Source organism: Zosterops lateralis (assembly GCF_965231275.1).
Source record: "Zosterops lateralis genome assembly, chromosome: 1".
Classification (NCBI taxonomy): Eukaryota; Metazoa; Chordata; class Aves; order Passeriformes; family Zosteropidae; genus Zosterops; species Zosterops lateralis.
Genome location: NC_139762.1, coordinates 122,166,006 through 122,191,388, shown reverse-complemented (window position 1 = coordinate 122,191,388; position 25,383 = coordinate 122,166,006). Strand labels below are relative to the sequence as shown.

Genomic DNA, 25,383 nt, shown 5'->3' with positions numbered 1-25,383 from the left:
ATTACATACTTAAAAGTATTGTTTTAGATATCTGCAGCATTAATTTTTTCTACATCTTCTCATTTACAAGAAAAGGAAATCTAATTCAAAAATTTTGCGCAGCTGGACAATTTAAGTTTATACACATAATAGACAGGTGCTATATCCCTGCATAAAATCACTCAGTGATTTGGGGATTAAAAAAAAAAAAATCCTTCCCTAGAAAGGTTTCAGTGAAGGTCACTGAGATATTAAGTATGAAGGATAGCTGCTTAATTTTTTTTAAGTGTAATCAAGTCTAATCTTGTCAGCTACATCAGAGAGAGGAAGTGATCAGTTTAAGATACATCAGAAGATTTGCATAGAATGAAAATGAATCAAAATTAGTTTTGGTATCTGAGATGGCTAAGATGACAGCCTAATTGCTCTTGAATCAAACGTCACAAAGCTTGGTGTGTAATTTTAATCACTGATGAGAACCAGGTTAAGTTTGCTCATGGCACACATGCAATTTAAAAACCTTTTGAAATAATCTGATCACAATGAGCATGAAAACTTAATAATTCTCTAATTAGTCCAGAGACAAGCATGTTTACCTTTCCATCTGGCAAATCTGCACAAACAGTATACGTATCCTGAAGAAAGCCCACACATCTAATGCATTCTCCTCCAAAGGCATTATCTACAGATAAAAAGCTGCACAAGGACAGTTGCACCAGAAAGCAACTCCCAGCCCCTTCCATCTGTAGAGGACTGGTATAAATGTCTTCCTACTGATATCTTTCATCTCTGACACAAAAGGATAAACAATGCTGGTACAAAGTATTTTTACACGTATCCACTCAGCAACTGCACTTGTGAGGCTATTTCAGTCACATGCAAACACATGTGCAAGCATGAAGACACACACGCAGCTGGCACACCACAACATGTGTACAAGAAGTCTTTTAGCCATGGCACAGAAAAAGAGGCACTAGTACCCCTGTTTTGCTTCCCAGCAATGATACAGGGATGCATGTGCAGTAACTGTCCCATTCAGTACCGTGAAAGGATCAGTCAGGGTGAAACCTCTTTAGTAGGCAAAGCTAACCAATAAAAAGGAGTTAATACAGCAAACAGAACCAGATGCAACTCCTTAAAACTATTCTAGCCTATCTAAAGCTTTCCATTTAACCTCTTCTGCTTGAAACAGGCTTTACCCATACTGCAGTGTATTATAGTGTCCCAAAGCATCACAGTGTCCTGTACACACACAGAAACAGTTGCCAGTTACAGTCATGGGCATGCACACTATACTGGGGCCAGATGGCATTTATGAACAGAAAGTAATTTTAGGCAGATACAAAATGGGTTCTGCAGAACAGCATCTCACCCTTCCCCTTCTTCCCACAGCCCTTGCTGAACAGTCGTGCTGTTGCAATTTTCTCTTAGAAGATTTAGCAGAAATAAACTATATTTTTAAACCTTCCACCACATACTCAAAGTGAAAAACAAAACCAGCACAGTAACAAGTGTCATAACATTTTTTCTGTTACTTAATCAACATTGTTAAATAAGCTGCACATTTATAGTCGTCCCCTTATATAACTTCAGTATTAATCAGTACTAAACAATGACATCAGCCCTCTGATCACAATTGTATAAACAAGAGTATATTTCATTCCAATTAAAACAAATACTAAATCTTTGAACTGACGAGCAGCACAGAGAGAAACCATAATGTATATTTCCATTCTTGAGCTGTTTACAGTCTTTGTGGCCATGTTTGCTATCAGATAAGGTAGATGAAATCATTATACCTTGATGAGGAATTAAAAATTACTGGCATAATTTACTGATTGTACATAACATATGATGGAACATGCATCCATTAGAGGCTATGGTATCTTCAATATTGAAAAATAAAAAATAATTTGCTCTCCAGGGACCTTCTGTGACAGTTATAACAAAGTTTCACAAAGTCATAGATAAAAAAAAATTACAAGGACTGCCTCAGAACAAACATTTTTCCACAAGGTCTCTACAACAGATTTCAATCCTCTTTACAAAAGCAATCACAATGCAAACCACACAGTATTAGGAAAAAAAAGCAAAATGGATATATATTAAGCACGTATCTGTATAGCCTTAAGACATCAAGAAGAAAAATCAAATCTCTGCCAGTGCTATCAGCTGAGTTCACAGAAATACATACCTGCCACTCTGCTTAGTATTTAAAGTTCTCCCAGTAATTCACAAGGCCACCAACTTTGATCATATAAATCCTTTTCTCGGAACTAATGGCCAATATACAGAAAAACTTAAATTGCTAACCTCTGCTTTCCTCCTGGAGAAACTGTGCTCTAAACTCTGCTCAGCTAAATTACAAAAACCCACCTACAGCCAGATTTGCTAATGAAAAGGGGGTGCTTTCTGAACAATAGGAGAATTCCTCTGCATTTAAAATGCAGAGTTCCCATTAGAACAAAGAATCACAAATGCCAGTTTTACCTCTGTTTTTTAATTGAGATCGTCCCAGCCCTCTTCTACGGTCCAGTGAGACAGTGTTTGTGAAATGATTAAAAAGAACGTGATCTGATCAAGAGGATGGAATAATGGGAAAGGAATGCTAGGTTAGCCACAGTGCTAAGTGCTGGGAAAGAAGACCAAGAGGCTTCTTAGCCTATTGTTTTTATTCCCATCTGCTTTTTAGCCATCTCATAGTAGTTTTGATTCTTTATTTACTCTGGTAAAAATGGGTTAAAAGTTGCACACTTGCCTCTGAATTTGGTAACAAGTTACAGAAATCTTTCAAAAAAAAAAAAAAAAAAAGGAAAAAGATGGAAAAAGAAAATAAATAAAAATCCCTGAATTATATCAAGTTTCCAAAAGGTCATCACTGTCTCTGCTGTGGCCTTTTCCCCATACCAAATCCTCTATCAATATGTCATAGTGAGTTAGGCAAAGACAAAAGAGAGGCTCAGTGTGAAAACTGCACATATATCTAATCCTGACAAAGCAATGAATAGGCCTTCACAAGTATAATTATACTTGTTTATTTGTTGCCACGTACAGAGGACTGATGAAAAAATCCATCAAAGTGGTATTATGCAGACACCAAGAGCTTCTTTTCTTTGGTTGCTAAAGCCACATTGAGGCTTAAATTCCTTATTGTTAAATTCAGAAGAAAGAAGGAAAAAAAAAAGATTTTGGTTGGACTTTTTTTGCATCAATTGCTGACAGATCCTTTGTGTATAGCGCAGTATTATTAGATGCATTAGATTAGCTAGAAATTTGCTCACACTGCTTCTCGTTTTAGCCCATGCTGCAATCCATAATTATAAACTACTGTACACAGTACCTTTTAGCAGGGTGTGGTAGGCACTTAGCTGACCACGAGTTGAACAGATTTTAAATTGCCCATTTTCCCACAATCACTTGTTTGAAATATCCAAATACAGGTAAGCTACCTGTCCTATAATTACTGTGGATATTTTCTTTTCCTGAAGCTTAAAGCTGCCAGGAAAGAGAAGGTGGGTCAGTGTAATGCAGAGGCGTCTTTCATTTCAGCCTGTTTGGCGCAAAAGATACACAGCAGTTTATCCTCCTGTACAGAAAGCCATCTAGACATTGATCAGAAACTTGGGCCCAGTGCAGTAACGAAAAACAAACACACCAGTCCCTTTCTCCCCAAGCAAACAAAAAACATTCTAAGAAACAATAGCTTGAGAAAAATGAAAGTGTTAGAGTAGTTGATGATATGACGAAAAATATTTTTCAGACTGAACTATTAAGTAGCCATTAAACTCTAATAGATCTTATATCAAATAACTTAACAAAAGCACATTTTGGGCGGAGGAGGATAAAAGAGCCAAACAAGCTTTTTCTTATGGGATAGAAATATATCAAAGTAAAAGCAATCTGCATAGTTAATGTCTTTGTGAGCTTTCCAATTTAAAACAGAAAAGCTGTAATTTTTCTTTGCTGGCAATCTGGAAACACTCTGGAGTTAATTACAGCTGATTCGAAGTGAACCACACAAACAAAGACCAGTCTATGTCCAGACAATTATACTGCATTAACCAGCTTAGAGCTTCCTGCTGATGTTTCAGGGCTCTTCTATTACACCCTTCTACCTTCCCAGCACGATAGAAAATGCTTCTGCAAGAAGGAATTAATGAAGAGAACTGCAAAAGAATGTGTGACGACCTCTCCTGACACGGCAAAAACTTTCCGCCCATGTCACGACAAAGGGGAGAAGGTAATTAAGTTTGAATAGAGGGATGTAACGAAATATATTATGCATCTAAAACAGTACACTGAAAGGACAAGAGGGGGGATGGAAAAGTTTGCAAAAGACAAACTTGAGTGTACTGTTCAACTCGATTATTTTCCCTCATGTTCCCCTTATCCACAAAGGCTAATACCGAACATCATTCCAGCTGATTTTTAAACTCTTACAATGAAATCTCCTGAGGCTGATCAGCTCTCCTTCACTGTCAGGACAGGATTTGCCTCTTTGTTTTCTACCCTAAGAGGCAACGGGAAAGTGTACACAATGGCCATAACGCTATTATAGGCTTTGGAATTTTTAATTTAATTGTAATGGTGAAGAACTGTTGCATTACTCTCCTGTCTTCTTTCCACAGCTTTAATGAAACCACTGCAGCTGTTCTCCTTTTAAAAGCAAGATCAGCAATCCCAGCTTGACAAAGCTACTGTGCAATATGTTTCTTTTGTTGTTTGGTTTTGTTGTTTTAGGAAAATGTTGTAATCATTATGCAAGATGGGCCTATGTCTTAGGCTACTTCTGCAAACATATTTGGCTTCTTTTTTTTTTTTCCAGCCACCGTAGTTCGCATGTATTTGTTCTAACTGAATATTAATAGCTCACGTTGGTGTGAGACAAGAACATGAACTGTAATTATCCTTCTAATTCTCGTGTTCATACCATATTTTTGCCACCTGACACAGGTTCTGTAGTGATTACTTCATTAGTGATGAAGAATGGCCTAATCAGGTAAAGTATTGCTAGAAAACTCTTGTTTGCCAATACTAGGAGAAAGCATCAACTTTTTGCCTTTCTTTCTTTCTGGAGAAATGATAGTGAATGATAGTGACCCAGTGAACATTAGAGCATTAATCACCTCCCTTTGTCTCATCTATGCAAAGTAGGATTAGAGTTAAAATGATGACTGCTTAATCCCTTTGATTTTCTTTTACTAAATAAATATTAATTTACAAATCAATCAGATCCTGTATTACAACACACACAATATACACTATGAAAGGTTATGTAAATTACACTCAATTTTACAAGCATGCCATTAACGGAAAGAGCGTCCATGTTTCCCTTTTCACTCCCCAAGCCCCTGTTAAATTTGGAAGTTCAAGTTAATAATCCCACTAAATATAAAGCTTAGCTATTGAATCCATATTCTTTTTTCCTTTAAAGAACTTCACCACATCAATCTTTTTAAGAATTAATAAATCATATTTACTGTGTTTATTCATATGTCAATACTCCCAATCTGTAAAGCTTTCACCATTTAATCTCTTTAACTCTGACCAAAGTTAGTTTACATTAGATGTTGTTTTAAACTCACATGGAACTAAATTAAATAAAAGCAGCTAGAAAATTAATCCTAATTATCTTCATGAAAAATAATGCTGCCTAGATCTGTCACCTGTTCTCACACACTATGAAAGAGATCATTTGCATTCACAGCTCTTAAGAAAAAATTACAGAAATATAGGTTTTTGCTTCATTAAACTTAGGTCTAATTTAAAAAAATGTAATATTAACATAAGTAAGTATACTAAAAATACTTTAATGATGTAAAATAGAGCAGTATAATCTTCTAAAGTGTGAATTATCACAAGCTTTGTGATTTTACTGAAGTCTGGATGTGCTCTCTGTCAGCATATTTGCAAGGTAAGAATGGATTGCAAAAGTAACAAATAATGACTAGGGAGTCAGAGTGGCTCTACAGTATTCACCTAACTTCTTTGTTGTCTCAAAACAAACTGTGAAATAAACATCATGGTAATTTTTTGCCTCCATGCTAAAAATACTGCAATTATCTTTCTAAAAGTTACCACGAGGCAGGTAGTCAAGCAAACAGTCCAGGTCTCGGGGAGATACCACAACTCCAGATAAGTTCAGAAAGAGTCTTGATGAAAGCAAAATATAAAGAATCTTGCTTTTGAGCAGATTTACAAGACTGCAAGACTCTTTTAATTATGCATCTGAAAAAAAAAAAACTGTGGTATTGTAAATCATGTTAAACATTTAAATATTACTCTGTATTAAAGTCAGACTGGTCAGTGAAAATACAGGATGTTTTTAAAACAGTTTAGTTATTAATAAAGCACCTTTTTTCTAGAATAATATCATGGCAAATTTGTTTTGTATTGCCAAGATCAGCTGGGCATTTTGTTTTTATTATGCATAGTCTTTTGTCATTTTTTTGTTCTGCAAGTTAATTTGACTGCTGTGCATAAGTGAAGTGAGCAATTCAGTAATTAACTTTGGTGTTTTAAAATGTATGAACTTTAATTAGATTTCATTATAAACAAACAAATGTCAACCATAATTATAAGCTCCTTGGTTTAACCACATATTATCCCTTTTCAAACAAACTTGATGTCAGACAAATTAAAATCAAGCAGCCAGCAATTTTGAGTTGAATTTTACATGATCTGCCAGTAACCTGATTACTTTAACTTCAATATCATTACAGGAAAAGTATTTCAAGAAAAATAATTACAAGAATTCCAACAGGAGACAAGCTTAATTGTATTGATTCAAAAGATGCATGTATATAGGAACCATGCTGAAGGAATAATGTTATCTTAAATCTACAGTTACTATTAAAATTATATTGTCTGGCTTGAAAAAGGCAATTTGAGATCAGTGTCTGGAAAAGCAGAGATACAAAACTAACTGAAATAATTATCTTTACGCCATTATACTTTAAGCAACAAAATATCAATGAGGAACAACTTGAAGGCATGAAGGTTTGCAGGTTTATTTACTGACTGGTGTATCTATTAGTACCAGGAACAAGTGGAGCTGTCAGGACATAATGAAGGTAAATGATTAGTTAGCACAGAGACTGAGCTCTTCTTCAATGCAATAAGAGTTAATTAAAGTTTACCACCAAACATCAACCAAAGCAGGATGTTGATCAGGTTTCAGCATTAAGTGCAAACAGACAATGGTTGGCAGCAATTAGTGCAGCTATCAAATGACATGCAATTATAATTATACATTTAAAACAGCTAAAGGCTTGTGAAAGGGAGGGAAGAATCCCATCAGCTTCTTTGACTACATACAGTCAAAGTGCAGGAAACAGGTATCAGATATATCACTTCAATATTGTAAATCAATAGCATTAAACAAAAAAAAAAGGTTGTACAAGCACATTATCTGAAAAAGGACAATCCACTGTACATGAAATGGAAGAAATCTGCAGGCGACTCCTAACAAAGATAAGTACTAGTTAGATTAAATAAATTACTTTACTGCTGCCACTCACACTGACACTCATAAACAGGGAAGTGTTTGGGGTTTGAAGACTGGTGGCTGCAGCTTTGTTACACATTTTTACGCCAGACTCAAGGCTACCTGGTATCTTTAGTCCCTGTGGCCACACTCACAGCAGGAGAAGGCCCAGAAGGAGCGCAGCCCATGACCACCAGAGCTGGTTTCACATGCAGCTGCGAGCGAGCCTGGGCTGACCAGGGGCATTGCCTGGTACCTGAGCCACAGCCTGAGGCTCTGCCACGCATCCCCTCCTCTCCAATCAGCATGTGCACCAGCTCTGTCTGCTCCCAAACTTACACTCAAGTTTTGGGAGAGAAATGAAGTGCGGTATTTGCACCACGGACACGCCGTGCCTCGCACAGCAGCAACGCGGCCGCACCAACAGCCCAGAGCACGGCAAGGCGCCCGCTGCTCCTGCTCCAAGGCCTTCCGCAATGGTGGCAGCCACCAAACTCCTGATACAACTATTTTTTTTTTCTCAATCTCCCATTAAAACCAAAGGCAAGATGATCAACTTGCAGCAGCACCTTTAACAGCAACAGCAAACAAAAGGAAAAAGCGTTCTCGGCCCAGTGCTGACAGCCTGCTGAACGCCCTCAGCGCAGATCTGGGGAGTTAAAACACCCCCAGTTCTGCACTATCAAACACACGGGGCGTACAGCAAAGCAGGTAAACAGCCACTATTAACTGGTGCAGCCCAAAAGAGAATTAGCTACACAAACCCAGTATCCGGACAATTCTCAGTAACTGCTCCGTGCACTGGAGATGGAAACGCTCCCACTCACTCCTCTCGGGCTGGCACAGTGCAGGCACTGGGATTACCTGGTTAAATACCTACACTGCTCCACATCAGCTGAACAGGTCTGGCAAGAAGGATCCCGACCTCAGAGAAATCAAGATCTCTTCAGCATTTCTATGGACAACGCAGTGGGAAAAGCACTGTTCTCTTCCTAGGTATGTAACAGGAAGCAAGACAAAGCTTTCCAGCAGACAAGTAGCAGTTTTCCAAGAAAGCTAAGCTGTGACAAATTAAAACCTGATGATGAGAGGAGCAAAGGGGTTAGACAGTAGGATTCATTGCCGAAGGATACCACCGAAACCATGAATCTACCAAGATTTAAAAAAAGAATGGAAGCTGGCTGCCAAAATTATCCAGAGTTATTGTAATGAATGTGAACAAAACAAAAACAAATACATAAATTGTAAGGGATATTAAATCTTGTTTTTCAGAGGTCTAAAAAATTTGCATTTGCAATCTTGCCAAGGCAGGCATATACAATAGGTTATCCTACATCTGCCTCCTGTGATATTCTTCAGAAGCATTTTGCACAGACTAGTCAAAGAGAGAAAAGGCTGGCCACCACAGAATCCCAGTTTGGCAATCAGCATGTTTTTATATTATGAATTATCCCCTGAGTAAAGAAGTGTCTACAGCAGGGAGACTATCCCTATATTTTATTTGAACTAACCCATGCAAAAAGATCATCAGCATCAGTCCATATTTTAATGTTGCATAAATTTCCACAGTGTCAGATTCAGTAAACCTTCTTTTAATATTGTATACACTGTAATTTTTTTAATGCACTTTTTTTAAATTTTTTTTTAGAAGGAAACCCACATACATATGCAAAATGCATTAGGATGGGTTGTGTTAGTATGTTGGCTACCAGTGGTGATTTTCACTGGAATGTGCACACGTTCACATTGCTAAAATTATTTTAATAAAATGCTTTACTGCTTTTCATAGTTCCTGGGCTGAAGCCTAGAGCAGTTCTACAGATTTTTTTTTTCCCTAACAAACCTCATTTTCCCAACTAATTCTGTTATGCTAGGGATTTGTGCACAGAGTTGGCTAATCCCAGTATTTCCCTAGAGCTGCATCTAAGCTATGGCCCACTCCCAGCACAAAAGTGTCTCCAAAAGCCCTTTCGCCCCCTTCAGCACTGATACACTCATTGGTCCTGACATTTTCACTTCAGCCATGACAAATGAGCTGATGGCTGTGATCAGATTGCACACGAGGACTGCTTTATCAAAGACGTATCGTTAACTCTCATCACTGTCTTCCATTATGACTCTTTTGGTCAAATCTGTTGTGAAAATGCAAGTGAGTTTAAAAACATAATCTAAACATAGCAACAAACAAACTTCATTAAAAAGCAGGAAAGAAAACCAGACTCGGACGGGATCAGAAAGAGTCTAGCGTTAACTAAATGTTTCTCTGGGGATTTAAGTAACTGTACTCAACCTCTGCCCCAGTGCAAACATGGCAGTTGACCGTCTTCGAAAGGTCCCTTCCCCCATTGTGGACTGTGAGCACTACTTTGCCTTTTTTAGAGAAACAAAAATATAGCAGCAGCCATCAAGTATGTCTAAAAACAAATTCAACTTTTTTTTTTTTCCCTTTTAGTCTCTGAATCACTTCACATTCTGTGTGTCTGCTCTTATCAAAATATGTTTCTCAAATAAATCCCTTAAAGAATACAAAATTTTCATTTGAATCACAGCCACATAATCACACTGTTTTCTGACTCACATTAAAAACACCAACATAAAGCACTGTCTGAAACGGAAATCGCTCAGCTCCCTATGAATACCACAACCTTTCTGTCAAGTTAGAACCTAAGTTCCAGTTACACGGTTCTTGTTACATCTAGAGGCTTTACAAAGTATATATTTGTTGTAAGGTATTCTAGCAATTCATCTGAGAATACACATCTAGCAGAGTCAACTGTAACACAACAGATCTTGGGAATGGAGGTCATGCTTTGAGATAAAGTGCTATTCACTTTTGGACCATGCAAGAAGCTCTTTATTCCTGTTCTTATTGGCATCAGTTCCCCCTTACCAGAGCAAGAACAAAGCCAAGTGCTCGTGTGAGGTTTATGAATAAATCAGAGGTGAGCCACTTTAAGTGCTGCCCATGATTTCCTTGTTGACAGTGAGCACTTAAACAGGCTTCTATGACCAGCAACTCCTGGCAAACCTTAATGGCTCCTAATCTGTACCCTGCTTCATTTCAGGAAAGAAATGACCTACCCAAATTTTTCTCAAGTCTTCACCTTTTGGGCAACTACTGTCCCACCTTTTTAAGAAATTCACATTAGGGGACTGTCCTGTTTCAGTGCCAAGTTTTCACATAACACACAACATAAAAATCACCATTTTCTTCCTTGAAAACAAATGACAGCTAATAAAATATTATTATGCTGTGCAGCCTAAGTAATTCCCAGACAAACCATTACACAATTCAGCGTTTGTTTAAATTGCATAGATTTTTAAATGAACCTAAAAGATATGCAGTATATTTGCCTCCAATTATTAAAATCATGTAAAAAATATGCTGAGAGCAGATTCAGCCCTTCTGTACAGCCACAGCTGAAATCAGGAATGTTTATAAATCATTACCACTGAACGTGCTTTAAAAATTCAAGCAGCCTCAAAATCTATTTTTAAATAATAATAACATTGAAAATCAAACTAATTTCAACAGTAAACTCTTTGCTGGGCCAAACAAATCTGGTCCAGGAACATTAGAATCCAGCTATGGCACGACACTAGGTGTTTCAGTATGTACGTCTTTGATGCACAAAACCACTCCAAGAGCTACGCTGCTCAACATTAAAGCCGTATCCTGCATGGAGAATAGATTCCAACATGGAATGAAATTCTTCATTTTTAAGTACTCCCTCTCCCTCCCAACGCCTCTTCTTCCCCCTGGCCCCCCCTTTTTGACATGTCACCATCTCCAGATGGCTGAATTGACTCCGTAGTAGCTGAGTTATTGTCAGGCTGCCGGTTTCTGCTATATTTAAATACTAACATTTTTTCACTCTGCTGTCTCTTGTTGCCTTTCCACCCACTCGGGAAAAGGCTGTGATTTCAGGGAACGTTCCCCTGGGGGCCGGGGGGCGGCTGCCTGGCAGCGCTGACCTGCCGCTGCTGGAATTGCGGCGGGTGCCTCAGCAGATGACAAAGCTCCTCTTTGCCAGGGCCTGATCCAAACCTGGGGAAATCGATGAGGCGGCGCTGGACTTTGGAACAGGCCCTCAGTCAAAACTGGAAACTGCAAAAATGCTGCGGAAACCGCCCGTCAAGCAAGAGAGAAATCCACAGGCCAGACCAGTTAGGACTTGAAACTCCAGTGATGCTTTTCACTGGAACTGAAATGTCTGTCCCAGTGCACTGGCAGACGACTCGGTGAGAAATCATATTTTTCTTCCCTACAGAAATCAGTTGCTCCTGCTGGAAACAGTCCCAAAGCACATTGCTTTGTTTTAGCCGAGTGGCTCGTGGTTTTGTGTGCATGGGGTGGCACTTCCCACCCCAGAGATAACTGCACTGCAATGGCAAAGAATTTTTTTTTTTTTTTGTGAACAGTTTGTGAAAACTCAAAGGAACTGAGAGATTGAGGGATGACATACGCCCTACAACTAAATAATTTATTTTAGAAATGTTAGATTTTCTTTAATTTAAACTCTTGGTGCTGTAAACAAAATCAATAACCATATTTCAATTAAAAAAAAAAAAAAAAAAAAAAAAAAAAAAAAAAAAAAGTAAACCCCACAGGAATAAATTCCCTGTTTATGGAGCTACTTTTCACGCAGAACTTCATTTTCTGGAGTGGGGAAGTGTTAGATGGTAAACAAGGAGAATCTTAATCACAGTGCACAGCCATAGTTTCTCAAACAGACAAACCACCTGCATTTGAAGACATCATGTTACACCTGGCAAATCCAAGGATATATATTTTTTCCCCCTCTCTTGTTATGAAAGCTCTGGTTCTCTGAATACCAAAAATCAAAGGACCATCCCCCACAGATAGACAGAAGTAATGTTTTTGCCATGAAAAACAGATTATTCTTATCTGCTACACTACCATCTTCTGGGACAAGTATGGAAACAACTGGGATTATTCCAGGTTTCCATCAGTGCCCCAAACACTGGAGCACTACCAGTGACAGGTGCCTTGTCATCTCAGATTAAGTGAATTTATAAGGCAGCCTCAGTGTCAAAACAGGGAGGAGCAAGCCTTCAGCACCAGCCTCTCACAGACCCTCAGCTCTGCTGTTACCTGGTAAAAGGAAGAGAATTGACCCCCTCAGCCTCTCTGGAAAACCTCTTACTTACAGACCTTCTGGTGCCTTCCTTAAAAATGGAAATGGTAGTACAAAAGGAGGAGAGGAAACCTTTCGCATTTGATTTTATGGGATTATTGTCAAGTGGTAACTACAGGCCTGATTTTTTTTTCCACTAATATCAAAACTGTCTGTCTTGCCAATTTTACAGTCATATTATTGCTCTAGTTTCAGGGCAGTAATTGCTGATTTTGTTTGGGGTGAATGGGAAGAATCTATTTCTTTTGGTTTTATGTGTCATAGGCATACACCAAGACAGGCCTTTTGTATGTATTTCTTTGTTGCAGAAACATAATATTTGTCTATTTAAATACAGTTTTAAATGTATATCTAGTGTGCACATCGCTTGTTCTGCAGACACTGCTGCAGCCTATATGGTGAACGTTTGTTTTCAGAGTCACCATGGCCTTTCATGTACACACAGGCTTTAGTTTGTGAACTATTGACCTGAAGGGCCATAACGCCTTCTTAGGAACTGGGATAACTGATCAGATCACTGTGAATATTAGAAGTCTGCCAGATTTGCCTGTAAAGAGATCCCAGCTTCCGTGTGTGTCTTGAAATTTTTTCTCAAAAATACAAAGAAGCAAATTAAATATAATTCAGACAAATAACAATCTAAGTATCTCTCTCTCTCTCTCCTTTTTCTTTGCTTTAATTGAAAGCCGATTCTGAGTAATGTGAACATAAACCAGAGTGTCTTGATACAGGAAACTTTTATTTTGATCATATAACTTAGTTAAACCATTCCTCAGAATATTTTTTTTTAAGCTGAAAACGTAATTCCTCAACAAGTCTGCCATATTTCAGTCTGGCACAAACTTTTCTGGCTAGTTTGGAACACGGCAAAAGTTGCAATAATAATGAAAATACTGGTATAAAACTGCTATAGAGTGACTATTAAAAAGGAATGGAATGACATGTATTACAGACTAAACTTCCTGCTTTTACTTATGTAAAACAAGTTTATCTCTACAGGTCTGCAAAACCCTGCTATCAATAAATGTGTTTATTACCCCTTTCAAAAACAACAACAAATCTCAACAAGTACCAAACAAGACCTACTAGGTTTATTATACCTATTCGGTAAAAGCAGCTCATACATGTCTTAGTTTCTCCTGTCTGTGCATCTGTCCACATAAACATATTTTGTGTTACATCTTATTCTTTAAAATCTTGAATCTCAGAATCTCGGTGTGCTGGGTTTCTGCCCATTCAGAAAGAATGCAGACATCACATAAGTTATTATTAACCTATGTGTTATCCAGTTCTACAGTGGCTGGAACTTTGCCAGGGACAACACATGGTGCTTGGGTAACAATATTTTTAAATATAAATTAATTTACTTTTTTAATTAGCACATTTTTCTTACAGAAATACACTAATAAGCTTTTCCCATAATGAAAGATATACTCTAAGCATATTCCTTTCAAAGGAGTTTTAAGGAATTTCATAAAGTAAGCAGCAAAATATTCTAAAACCTCCAGAAGGTCTCTATCTTTGAGAAAAGAGAAATTTTGTGACTATTCTTGCCGAGCATTTTCTGCATTTACAGTTTTTTATCCATAAGCAATCCTAATTTCTTAGAGGCATCTCCAGTGTTTAAATATTATCAGATCAAGCCAAAGACTGAACTAACAAGTATTTACAAATAAACATTCTGCAAATTGGAAAAAAAAAATCCCTGAAACAAGTTAATATTTAGGCTGACTACCAAGAGTTTTCCACAGTAGCTCTAAATCGGTAATTATGTTGACCTGATAAAAAAAAGAGAGCCTATTTAATATGCACACATACAAATAATTATTCACACTGCATTTGATTTACATACGTACAAAAGAACCACTTCCCACTTTCAAAAGTGGCTCAACACTTATGGTATTTTAACTGCCCTAATTACTGTTGAGAGAACATAATTAGAAGCACTGATCACATTGTCAACAGCTAACCAGTTGCAGCCCTGGCTGGAGGCCTGATCCTGTGCTGGCTGCAGGCAGAGGGGGCCAGCACTGACTGCAGGAGGAGGCCAGGGCCCTTCTCGCCACCTGAATCTACAGGAATCCAAATGTTAAAAACAACCTGGGTATGCTGAGGCAGTCACACTGAACACCCCGCTCCTTCTGTGCATGTATCAATTGCTATTTCGGTAAGCTTTCTCTGTTTTTCAAAGGCAAGCAAAGAGAGTAATTTTTTCCCCAGCAAGGCTCCTATACCACTTAAACACTTAGCACTGACTCAGAATTCATAACTTTTTCCAAAGGAGAAACAGTTTAATAATTAAAACAGATATTGACTAAGCCCTGCTTCCTTGAATACCAAACTTTTATTAGATTATTATGTGTTGATGCATAATTTCCATTGGCAACTTTCAAAGCAGCTCCTTCCCTCCCTCCCTGCCGGCTCCTGTCCTCTCTCTTTCTTTCCCCCAAGCAAAGTGTTGGGAATCCTTGATACCCAACAGTCAATATTTGGTTTGCCTGTCATGTTCCTGGAGCTCCCCTCCATACAAACCTGTGTTTCTTATCCTTTCGCTGCTCTACTCCCGTACGTGTTACTTCACATGATGATGCAAATTCGGGGCATCTTAGCAATTTGCTAAAATCTGAGCTTCTGCTTGTTTTCTCAAGTCTTGGACAAACATAACTTTAGGGAGAGCTGAACATAGGCATAAAGAAAGAGGAGCCTGCATTTTCATCTTCCTTTCATCTCAGTCATTCAGTCAACCATTCAGTGCCCTATTCAACAGAGCTTTTCATTATGCAAAAAAATGCTAATCCTTTTCCGATGCTTTCACACTTGTATAAACCCCCATTCCTTCGACTGAAAAGCAATTATATCAGTTTACCTTTCTGTCAAAAACAGGATTAATATTCCAATACCAGAATCTCCTTTATTTTCCTATCTTTTGCTTTAGGAAACTAGAGATTATTAGTGGCGGTATTCCTTAGAGCAAGAATACATTATTTTAAATATGATTATTTTAGCCAAAGCACGAGGGGGAGGGGGAGGGAGAGAAAAAAAAAAACTTCAGTTGCTGCGGAAACTCTTTTCAGTGACAGAACTGACCTTCCCTTTGCAGAGGCCTGAATAGAATGAGCCTCACTCTGGTCTATTAATCAGAAACAAATTATGAAAGAATGTGGCTGGACTGGTTGACACTATCCTGTCTTGGGAGACTCAGTAACAGCCTAGTAACAATGTCCTCTTCATGGGTAATGAACAGCCATGACAAATGGGGCAGAGAAACTATTTATTTGCATATGCAAATTCTCACACAAGGGAAACATGTACAAACAAGTGTCATTGTAAGGTGGATTAGGCAAACAACGCTTTCTTTTTAGGACACTCTGCAGCCCAGAACATTAGTCAGCACAATTAAACCAGTCTCCATGGAGACTAATGAAATTTCACCATGGTATGAGTTAAATTAGATAGCTAGTTACGTGTTTTCACAATCCAACTTGAAATCCATTATTGTTTCAGAACAATACAGCAATTGTGCCTGGCTGATCTTTGCCAGCTCAACAAGCTCCTAAGTTGACAATTTGCATATGTTAATATAATTAAGCACTAATTACATGAAACTTGTACATATTCACATGCACTTTCCCTGGGCGCTTCTCAGTTTGAACCTTGGCCAAGTCTTTAACCCTTTGAATGAATCTGGAGTAGCAAGGCTCTGCCTTCTGGGTACAGCCCCAAGGCAGATGCAGAAAAGCTCTTCATTTATAAACACAAAGCTTAACCTGGCTTCTCATATTTCTATCAACAGGCTGGAAAACATTTTTGTATGTGGTGGGGTAGGAGAAAGGCCGAGAGGTGGAGGGAGCTGGACTGGAAGTACTTGAGAGACCCAGGTCTGGTGACCTTTTTGCATATGAAAACACAAACATTTACCCACCTAATAGGTCACAAACACATGTATTGCCATTGTCACAGGTCTTCAAGACCCAAATTGTCAAAAACCAGACTGGGGTTTATGTCAGTGCTCTCAGATCCACAAAAATGGGAATGAGAAAAGGAAAAAAGAGCAAGCAGTAACTAATGAGCTTTACATAAATATATGCAGAGGCAATTAAGCAGTGTTAATTACTATGACAGCAGTTAATTGAATATAATTAGATATTTTAAGCTACTGACTAAGGCATAGTTAAGATTAATTTTATTGAGATTAATTGTAAATAAGAATAGATTAACTGTGTTTTGACAGGCATAAAAAGTAGATCTGCAAATTAACTAGGAGAGCAGAAACTAGCACAAAAATCATATATTATCTTAATGTCACACCTCAGAATCATCTGTTCAATAAACATGACTTTTCAAACCCAAACAGACAGGAATCTTGAAGAAAAACAAACAGCTTGCAGAGATTAAAGAGCCTTTTGTCCTTTTTCATGTGCATTTCTTTTAGCAGACTAAATTAAGCGAGTCTGGTGTACGTTTTTAGGAAGGAACATTTCACACTGAATGGAAAAAATGTTCTATCACATATGAAATTCATGCAGCTGTGCGGAACCTAGTCCAGATGGTCTAAGACTATAAAACAACACTAAATGATAGACAGTAGGGCCTTCCCAAGATTATGTGATAAAGTCACAACCTCATATTTTGACCTAAATTTTCTGTCATGTATTGTTTCCTTGTAGATCAGATAGGTCTATTTTAATTTTTAACTGATCCTGAGTTTCCATATTCAATGGAAGCTCTCAATAAACATTACTGATAAGCATATGAGCATAAATCACAAAATATTTGCAAAACGCCCCTTAGCTTCATTAAAACAATGCTGAATTCGAAGTCTCCTGGTTCCCCCACAACACTAAACTGTTCACACCACTTAGCTTAAATAGGTAAAAATGCCTGGGTTCAAATATGCTTCAAAAAAGCACCAAAACACATTCTACCAGCAGATTAATTCATGCATGCTGCTTAAGAAAATTAACAACAAGGCTGAAGAATGCTGAACAAATCACTAATAAGAAAGGAGCTTCAATTGATTTTGAAATAAATCAATAGGTGATTAACACAATATTTTTAAAGCAGTAGAATGTATATATATTATATAAGCATATATATTATATTTTCAATACCTTTTTAGCTCTTAATCGAACAAGGGCTTTACAACAGTGAGCATGTCCCTATATTGACTATCAACTTCTTTGGAATGCCTTTAGTCTTTTATAACGAAAATCCAAAAACGGTCTGTGAAACAAGGCTACGACAAGCCATTCTGCAGTGAAAGATTTTAAATCATCCAGCCTCTTCTAATAGACTTGAGACTTATTGAGGTAGAAACCATAAAAAATGAAGAAGGGAAATTTAATCCCTGAAATATTGATTTGCACATTAATATCATATAGGCAGAGGGCAATTTGGCTTCATGGAAATGACACATTGTCGACCCTTGGTGAAGTCAGAGCCAATCTAACTGCTGAACATGTCTGAATCTCAAGAGTTATTAAGGGCTTCCCTTCTTGCCTTTATGACTTTTCTTCAGCCTACCAATGCAATCTTAAATGTATTATCTTTAAGAAATAATTGTAAAACCTCAGGGGTTTTCCAGTTAATGGAAGGGAGGCTAAACCACATCAGATTCTGAAATGCAACATTAAACCCTTGCAATCAACAAAACCACCTCAATTCTCATCCATCCAGTGCAGGATCTAATATTGTTATTAGAGATAATCAAATTTCATTGTGTAAATTTAGGCTCATGGTCAGAATGGAAGCAGTAAATTCTGCAATATTAAACAGTGATTTTTCTCAGCCCCCTTTATATGTTCTTTCATGGTGCACTATCTTCACAAATAAACCTAAACTATTCAAAAATCAAGGAACACATCTGTCACCCTGCTCTGAAAGATGCACGCAATGTTGTTTCCCATGTCCACAGCTTTCCTTTAGTTTTAACTTGATCTAGCGGATAAGTTCCATTTTAGAGAATAATAAGGCAGTATCACTGCATAAACCAAACAGCAGGTACTATTACTGTGACTTACACAGATGGTTTACCTGACCTTTCTTTGTTCCTTGGGTAGGTTTCACTTTTGCAGATTTACGACTTTTCTCTCTATATTTCACTGACCCTCTACGTTCATTACCATAAAAATGAAAACTATTGAATACATGTTTATGTTGGCAAAGTCCAAAAAGCCCACGACTAAAGGATAAAGAGATGCTACAATGCACTGTGTGGATCTCTAGATCGTACACTATAAATATTCAAGCACAGATAACACGAATAACTGAATAATCCTGGTGAGCCTCAGCTCTGGAGCCAGGTGCAAGAGGTTAAAACAGCTGGCTAGCCATCTTTTATTTTGTGTGCCTTCCTACCGCCTGAAACCGCAAACCCTGAAAACTAGCAGATAGTCCCTCAAGGTTGATAGTCTGATTTTTTTTTCCATTTCAACCAGTTTAGTAGGATCCCCCAGCAGAGAAAAGACAGAAACTCCTTAAATACAGGCAGCTGAATAGGAAGTGGAGCAATGTTGATTAAGGCTCTTCCCCCCCACATACCCCCCAACCTTCAACCCCCCGTTTATTTCCACAATCTTCTTTGTGCACCTTCCCATCCAAACGTTTGTATTCCTTATTTCAAAGAAAAGCACTCCAGATCGTTCTGTCAGTTTTGCCAGTAAATATAAAGTAAAACAAGTGTTGATGGCACTGAGAGTGTTACATACCCAGGCTGTGTTTTTGCATTGCTCTCAATGGAAGCGATCGATGCCCATGTCACAGTCGCGTCCCAATCGCAGCCAAGTCTCTGCCTCAATCTAACCAACAACAGGCAGGGCTGCAAAGGCTTCTCACTACCTCTTCCATCCATCCACCACCAAACTAAAAATATAATGCTACATATGATCTTTTTAAACACTCCATCACCGCTCCTAAGGATCGAGCCACTGCAAATCCAGGGGAAACACGATTGGAAAAAAAAAATACACCATCAAAAAAAAAAAAAAAAAAAAAAAAAAAAAAAAAAAAAAAAAAAGAGGCAAGAAAAAAAAAAAAAGAAAAAAAAAAGGGAAAAAAAAAAAAAAAAAAACAACCCTAGCAGCAGCCACCCCAAAAGCACCCGAGTCCTCTCTTTCCACTCTCTCGCTCTCCTCCTGCCAACTACATAATCCTTGATAAAACCGGAGCAAGGCTAATAAAAAGAAAATTAAAAAAAAAAAAAAGAAAAAAAAAGGAAAAAAAAAAAAAGGAGGACGGAATGGAGCCGAGGAAATGCAACTGTCAGAAAACGGGATGGTCAGACTTCCTGAGTGAACCTGCCTGTGTCTGGCTTAATGTAAATCTCCACCATCTTCAGCCTGGCAAGTTGTCTTTTGGTTGGGCTTTTTTTTTTTTTTTTTTTTTTTTTTTTTTTTTTTTTTTTTTTTTGGTGGGGAGGGGGGTGTTATGTTTGCGATCTCTGCCTTGGTACCTAAGGAGGAAGAGGAGGAGGAGGAGGGTGTGTTACTGAATGGTGGCTAAAGCCTCCTCGGGACGGCGCTGAGGTGAAACAGGCTGAACCCGACTGATGTGGCTCCTCTCTGGGTTGGAGCCAGTGCCCTAAAGCAGCCGATGAGAGACCCCCGGCCGCCCGGCTCGCAGGTAACAAAAGAAATACCAACCCGGGTGTTTTCTGCTGCCGCTGCTGGGGAGGCTGCGGGCGTGGGGGGGAGAGGATACAGCAGGGGAGGAGTGGAGGGGAACCGCCGTAAGTTGGCATCGGATGGGGGGAAAGTTTATTAGCGATTTTGTAGGGAATTTCATGTCAGGAAAGACGGGGAAGAGAGGACGCGTCTGCCATTAGGCGCCGTGATGGGAAGGGATGCACTTGATTCTGGCACCAGCACTTAGAGCAGGAACCAAACTGCGGCTCGCTGCTTAGGAGCTTTTTTTTTTCTCCTTTTTTTCCTTTTTTTTTTTTCTTTTGTCTATTGGCTACCTTTTTTTTTTTTTTTTTTTTTTTACACACATTCGGTTAAAAAAAAAAAAAAAAAAAAAATGGGGCGCCTGTCCCGCAAAACCACCACCACTCCCATTCAAATAATCTCAGAAAGGCTTCGCTGAAAGCAGTCCCCAAAACTGCCCGAGAGAGTCTTTCCTACAGAGCGGCTCGGCTGGGCTGGGCTGGGCTCGGCGGGGATGCCGCGGGCTCCGCTCCGCTCGCAGGCGGCGGCGCATCCCACATCCCACATCCCCGCCAGCGGGGCCGAGCCGAGCCGAGCCCGGCCGAGCCGAGCCGAGCCGAGCCGAGCCCGGCCGAGCCGAGCCGAGCCGAGCCGAGCCGAGCCGAGCCGAGCCGAGCCGAGCCGAGCCCAGCCGGGGCCGCCTCCCCCGGCGCAGGGCGAGACTGAGAGAGGCGCAGAGCGCGCTCCTAACGGGCTCCTCTTCCTTCTCCTCCTGCTGCTGCCAGAGCCCGCAGCGCGCACACACACACACACACACACACACACACACACGCCCCAAGCCACCCTGCCTCGGCTCCTGAGACACCTACCTGCAAAGGAAAAGGGGGAGAAGGAGAGGGGGGAGAGGGGAAAGGCACCCCAGAACCGTCCCCTGCACAAGGCGCGCAGTCAGGGTCCCCATCGCCCTGCTGGCATCGCCCCCGCCCTCCCTGCGCCCGAAAGCGAAAGTTTGAGAGGCCGAGGGGGGTGGAGATGAGGAGGAGAGGCGAGGAGGGTGGGAGAGCAGAATGTGCCTTCAAAAGGCACCTCAAAGTTTTGGGGGGACGGGGCTGCGGAAGGAGCGTGCGAGCACTGCAGGGATGAGTTCTGACAGCCGTGGAGTCTTTCCCCATCTGACAGTATTCCCCCCCTTCCCGAGATCCCTGGAAAAAAAGAGCGAAGTAAAAAGTGGGGGGCATCCCCCCAAAACCTCTTCTGCAAAGCGAGTAGGGTCCTCCACTTAATCTGAAAGTTACAGCCCGAAAGGAAAAAAAAAAAAAAAAAAAAGAAACCCACAGCCCCAAACCAAAACAAAAAAAAAAAAAAAATTACACAAACAAAACGTAACCCCTGAATAAAAGAGAAAGGCAGTGAGAGAAAGAAAGAAGGGAGAGAGAAAAGGCAGCCCCTCCTTCCGAAGTGAGAGCAAATACTGTACCTAAAAGTGGGGAAAGAGGCAGAAAAAGGGGGGAGAGGGAGAGGTGCAGGGATCTGGGATTGAGAGTGTGTGTGTGTATGTGAGAGAGAGAGAAAGAGGCACAGGGAGAGGGGGAGAGAGAGAGAGAGCGAGAGCGAAATATCAAAGATTGTGCAAGATCAGCCTGGAAAGATAATCGATACTCGACCTAAATTTAACACAAACTACTCAATAAAAGTTAAAGAAAAAACTTACTTTCCATTTCCCCTCGCAGTTCCTACTGGATCTTCGCCTCTCTTTTTTTGTTTTGCTTTATTTACTTTAACAGCTGATCACATCCAAGTAAACGAGAGAAGGTTCATTTGAAAAAAAAAATAATAATAAAAAAAATAATCCTCCAACTTTATTGGGTGAAAATAAAAATGATTGAGCAAGAAGTGGGGGGCATGGAGCGGTCCTTTGGGGTCCGGGAGTTGTTAAAGCATGTGCCGACCGCGGTCTCGCTGTTTGGTTGTGAAGGGGTTGGGAAAAGGAGGAAAGGAAATGAAAATCCGATATGTCTTTATTCTGCTAATTATTATCGTTTTAGCCCTGTTTAAAAAAATGGCTGATTAAGTTGAGTGCGCATGTCTTTGTGTGTCTATTCCCGATATGCACTCTGGGAATGAGAGAGAGAGAGAGAGAGAGGGGAGAGAGAGAGAGAGGAGAGAGAGTAAAGAGAGCGAGGGAGAGCCGGGGAGAGGGAGAGGGAAGAGGAGAGGGAGAGAGAGGTGTAATTAGTGAGGTGATCAACATTCTCCGGGCTGCAAATGACGGAGCCGGAGGAGCCGGAGCGGCTGCCGGGGGCTCTGTGCAGAGCCACAGCCAGAGCCAGAGCCAGAACAGAGCCAGCCCAGGGAAGGGGCAGCACAAGGGAGCCCACGGATACAAACACAAGTCTGCAAACTTCATTAGTAACACAGACACACACGCGCAGCCACACAAAGTAGATGGCCAAGGGAAAATTAAAAAAAAAAAAAAAAAAAAAAAGAAAAGAAAAAAAAAAAAAAGAAAAAGAAGAAAAAAAAATAGGAAGGGTGGCAGAGTTGCTCTTTTAACTGTTCGGAAACTTAAAAAGAACCGGGTCCAAATTACTTATTGCATCAGAGAGATGTTTTTGTCTGTCTGATTGTCTCTTACATTTTTTCTCTTTTTTAATGAGAATTTAATGAAAAAAAAAATTGCATCCCTCTTCTTTTTTTTTTTTTTTTTTTTTTTTTTTTTTTTTTTTTTTTTTTTTTCCCCACTGGGCTAATGAATGTATGACACATCTGCAAAAGGAAAGGTAATATATCTAAGACAGGGAACAAGTACCCGTCCGGAGATAAAGACAGATTTATTTACATATAGGCACACAAATGTACACATGTGCACGCTCACATCGTATTTACACATATGCACATGCATCCAACACTCACACAGGCACACAAAACATAGCACACTCTATTTGTTGACCACCATGTAATTGCTTGGAGATACCAAGAAAGTAAAAAGCAAAGCCTTACAGAATATACAATATCAACTGTAAACAGTCTTGTCAAAATGAAGTAAATATCAGCCCAGGAAAAGGGTCTCTTTGCATACAATACATGTTTCATGCATATACATGCATCATCTTCCAGTTTCCCTGCAAGTATTGATATTTTATTAATATTTTATCTGCTATATTTTACCAGACATATTTCATTCTTGGGGGGAGGGGGGCAACACTATTATGATGAAAAGTAGGGTAAAATGTACAGATGTCATTATAAATCGGAATCTTCTACAAATATTTTCCTGTGTGGGATTTAAGAAGATTGCTTCTCATTTGAAAATCTAATTATCTTAACCTAATACTGCAGATGTGAATATGACTGACACTTTCATTAAAAGATAATTAACTAAAACTAGGAATAGACATACTTTAAAATACCCCCTACCGAAGATAAAAAACATGACTATTCAAAGAGCATCCAAATACACCGCAGGAACACGTGCAGATTTTTGATAATGCTATTCCAGAAATGGGTACAGCAGAAATGGTCACTAAGTCACAGTTCCATGCAGGAGATATTTACAGTACCAAGGACCCGGCGCAGGTGAACCGTAACCTCAGAGCTGACATGCCTTTGAAGTTCGTGATTCCTGCGATACACATCAAAACCTTGTCTTAGGCCTTAAACACTAAAAACCAGCAGGAAGGTTTTATCACAACCTTCCATTAAAAGCACACACGCGCAACTACAACAAACCAGGAAAAAAAAAAAAAAAAAAAAAAAAAACAGGATGGCAGAAATATACACCTCTCTGGGCCCTAAACCTAAACCTTCTCCAGGAGAACAGTTTACAAGTCCTGGAACTAAGGCTAATAGGAAAATCCCCACCTGATGATGAATTAAGGCTGCCCTTAAGGAAGCACAGGCCAGTGTCAGGGAACCGAGTGTCTAAAAGCAGATGTTTAAGGTCAGAGTGAAGGTCCTGATAGTTTTGAAGGGAAAAAAAAAAAAAAAAAAAAGTCCTTGGAAAGAGGAGGAAAAATAAAAAGGATTAAAAACCAACCAAACAAAAAAACCACCCCCAAAACAAACGGCCAGCCTGAAAGTACAGCTATTCAAAAAATCGGAATCTGCAAATAGAGCAGGGAAGGACCCCTACCCCAAATCCAGAGAAACCTCAATTTAAACTTCAGGAAAAATCTTCAAGGTTCGGACTTGAGGGAAAAGTCAGGGGCATTGGAGGGTTACTGAGAGCAACTTTGTTGCTTTTCCAAGGCTCACCTATGCATTGCACCAGCTCCTCAATGAAAAAAGGTGTGAGGATGTGTATGCAGATTCCCACAGGCACTGCGCCCTGGCAATGAAGGTAACAGGGAAACCAGCGAGATTCTGCATTGTTGTTTACACGGTGGGGAAAAAATGCAAACAAAGGCTGAAAATGAAATCTTTGAAACCTGTTTACAGTTATCAGATTGAGAGAGTATTATGGGAAGAGGGCTTTTATGTTTAAATGGTAGACGGAGCGGGACTCTGAGATAGAAGGATGCATTGTCCATTCAAGTGCATGCCTGAAGGATGGCAACACATTTCCTAGGACTGAAGACAATTAAATACAATGTGATGAAGAAACACCTGAGAACAATACATCTATTTCAAATTCAAGTGAAGAAACACGTATACTTAATGTCACGGAAGAATAAGGAAACGAAGATAATTTAGTTTTAAAGTCGTTCTCCCCCCCCCCCCCCCCCCGCACTTCCCCCCACCTCTTTTATTCCTAGTGCTTTTTTCCTGGTGAAACATCAATATCATTAATGTCATTAATGTCAAAACACCAAACGTCAGAACAGTCAAGTCATTCTTTTTGGGCTGTAGATTTTTTCCCCCCTTTCACTCGTCTTGGAGGGGGATATAGGTTTATGGTGTTCTTGAGTTACAGCTAAGGAACAAAGGAGGGGGGAATAAGGCAGGAGAGTCCACATTTTTCAGCATTTCTTCTGCCACTGTTTACTGTCCATCCTAACATTTTAAACCTCTCTGTTTCTCTGTCTTTCTCCCTAAAAATAGTGAAGGGGGGGAGGGTGTAGGAGAAAAAAAAAAAAAAGGCACTACGGGATGTCAACAGTTTAGAAGGAACCCGGGG

The 25,383-nt window shown here is 39.6% G+C and overlaps 1 protein-coding gene across 1 annotated transcript in view; it reads right to left on the bottom strand.

Annotated features, from left to right (window-relative positions):
* ZFHX4 (zinc finger homeobox 4) overlaps positions 1-22,311 on the bottom strand; it is a 150,072-nt gene extending 127,761 nt beyond the window's left edge. Inside the window, 1 exon segment of the mRNA XM_083878097.1 lies at positions 21,979-22,311. The gene's annotated coding sequence lies outside the window, so the exon portion shown is untranslated.
* Between the last annotated feature and the right edge of the window lie 3,072 nt (positions 22,312-25,383).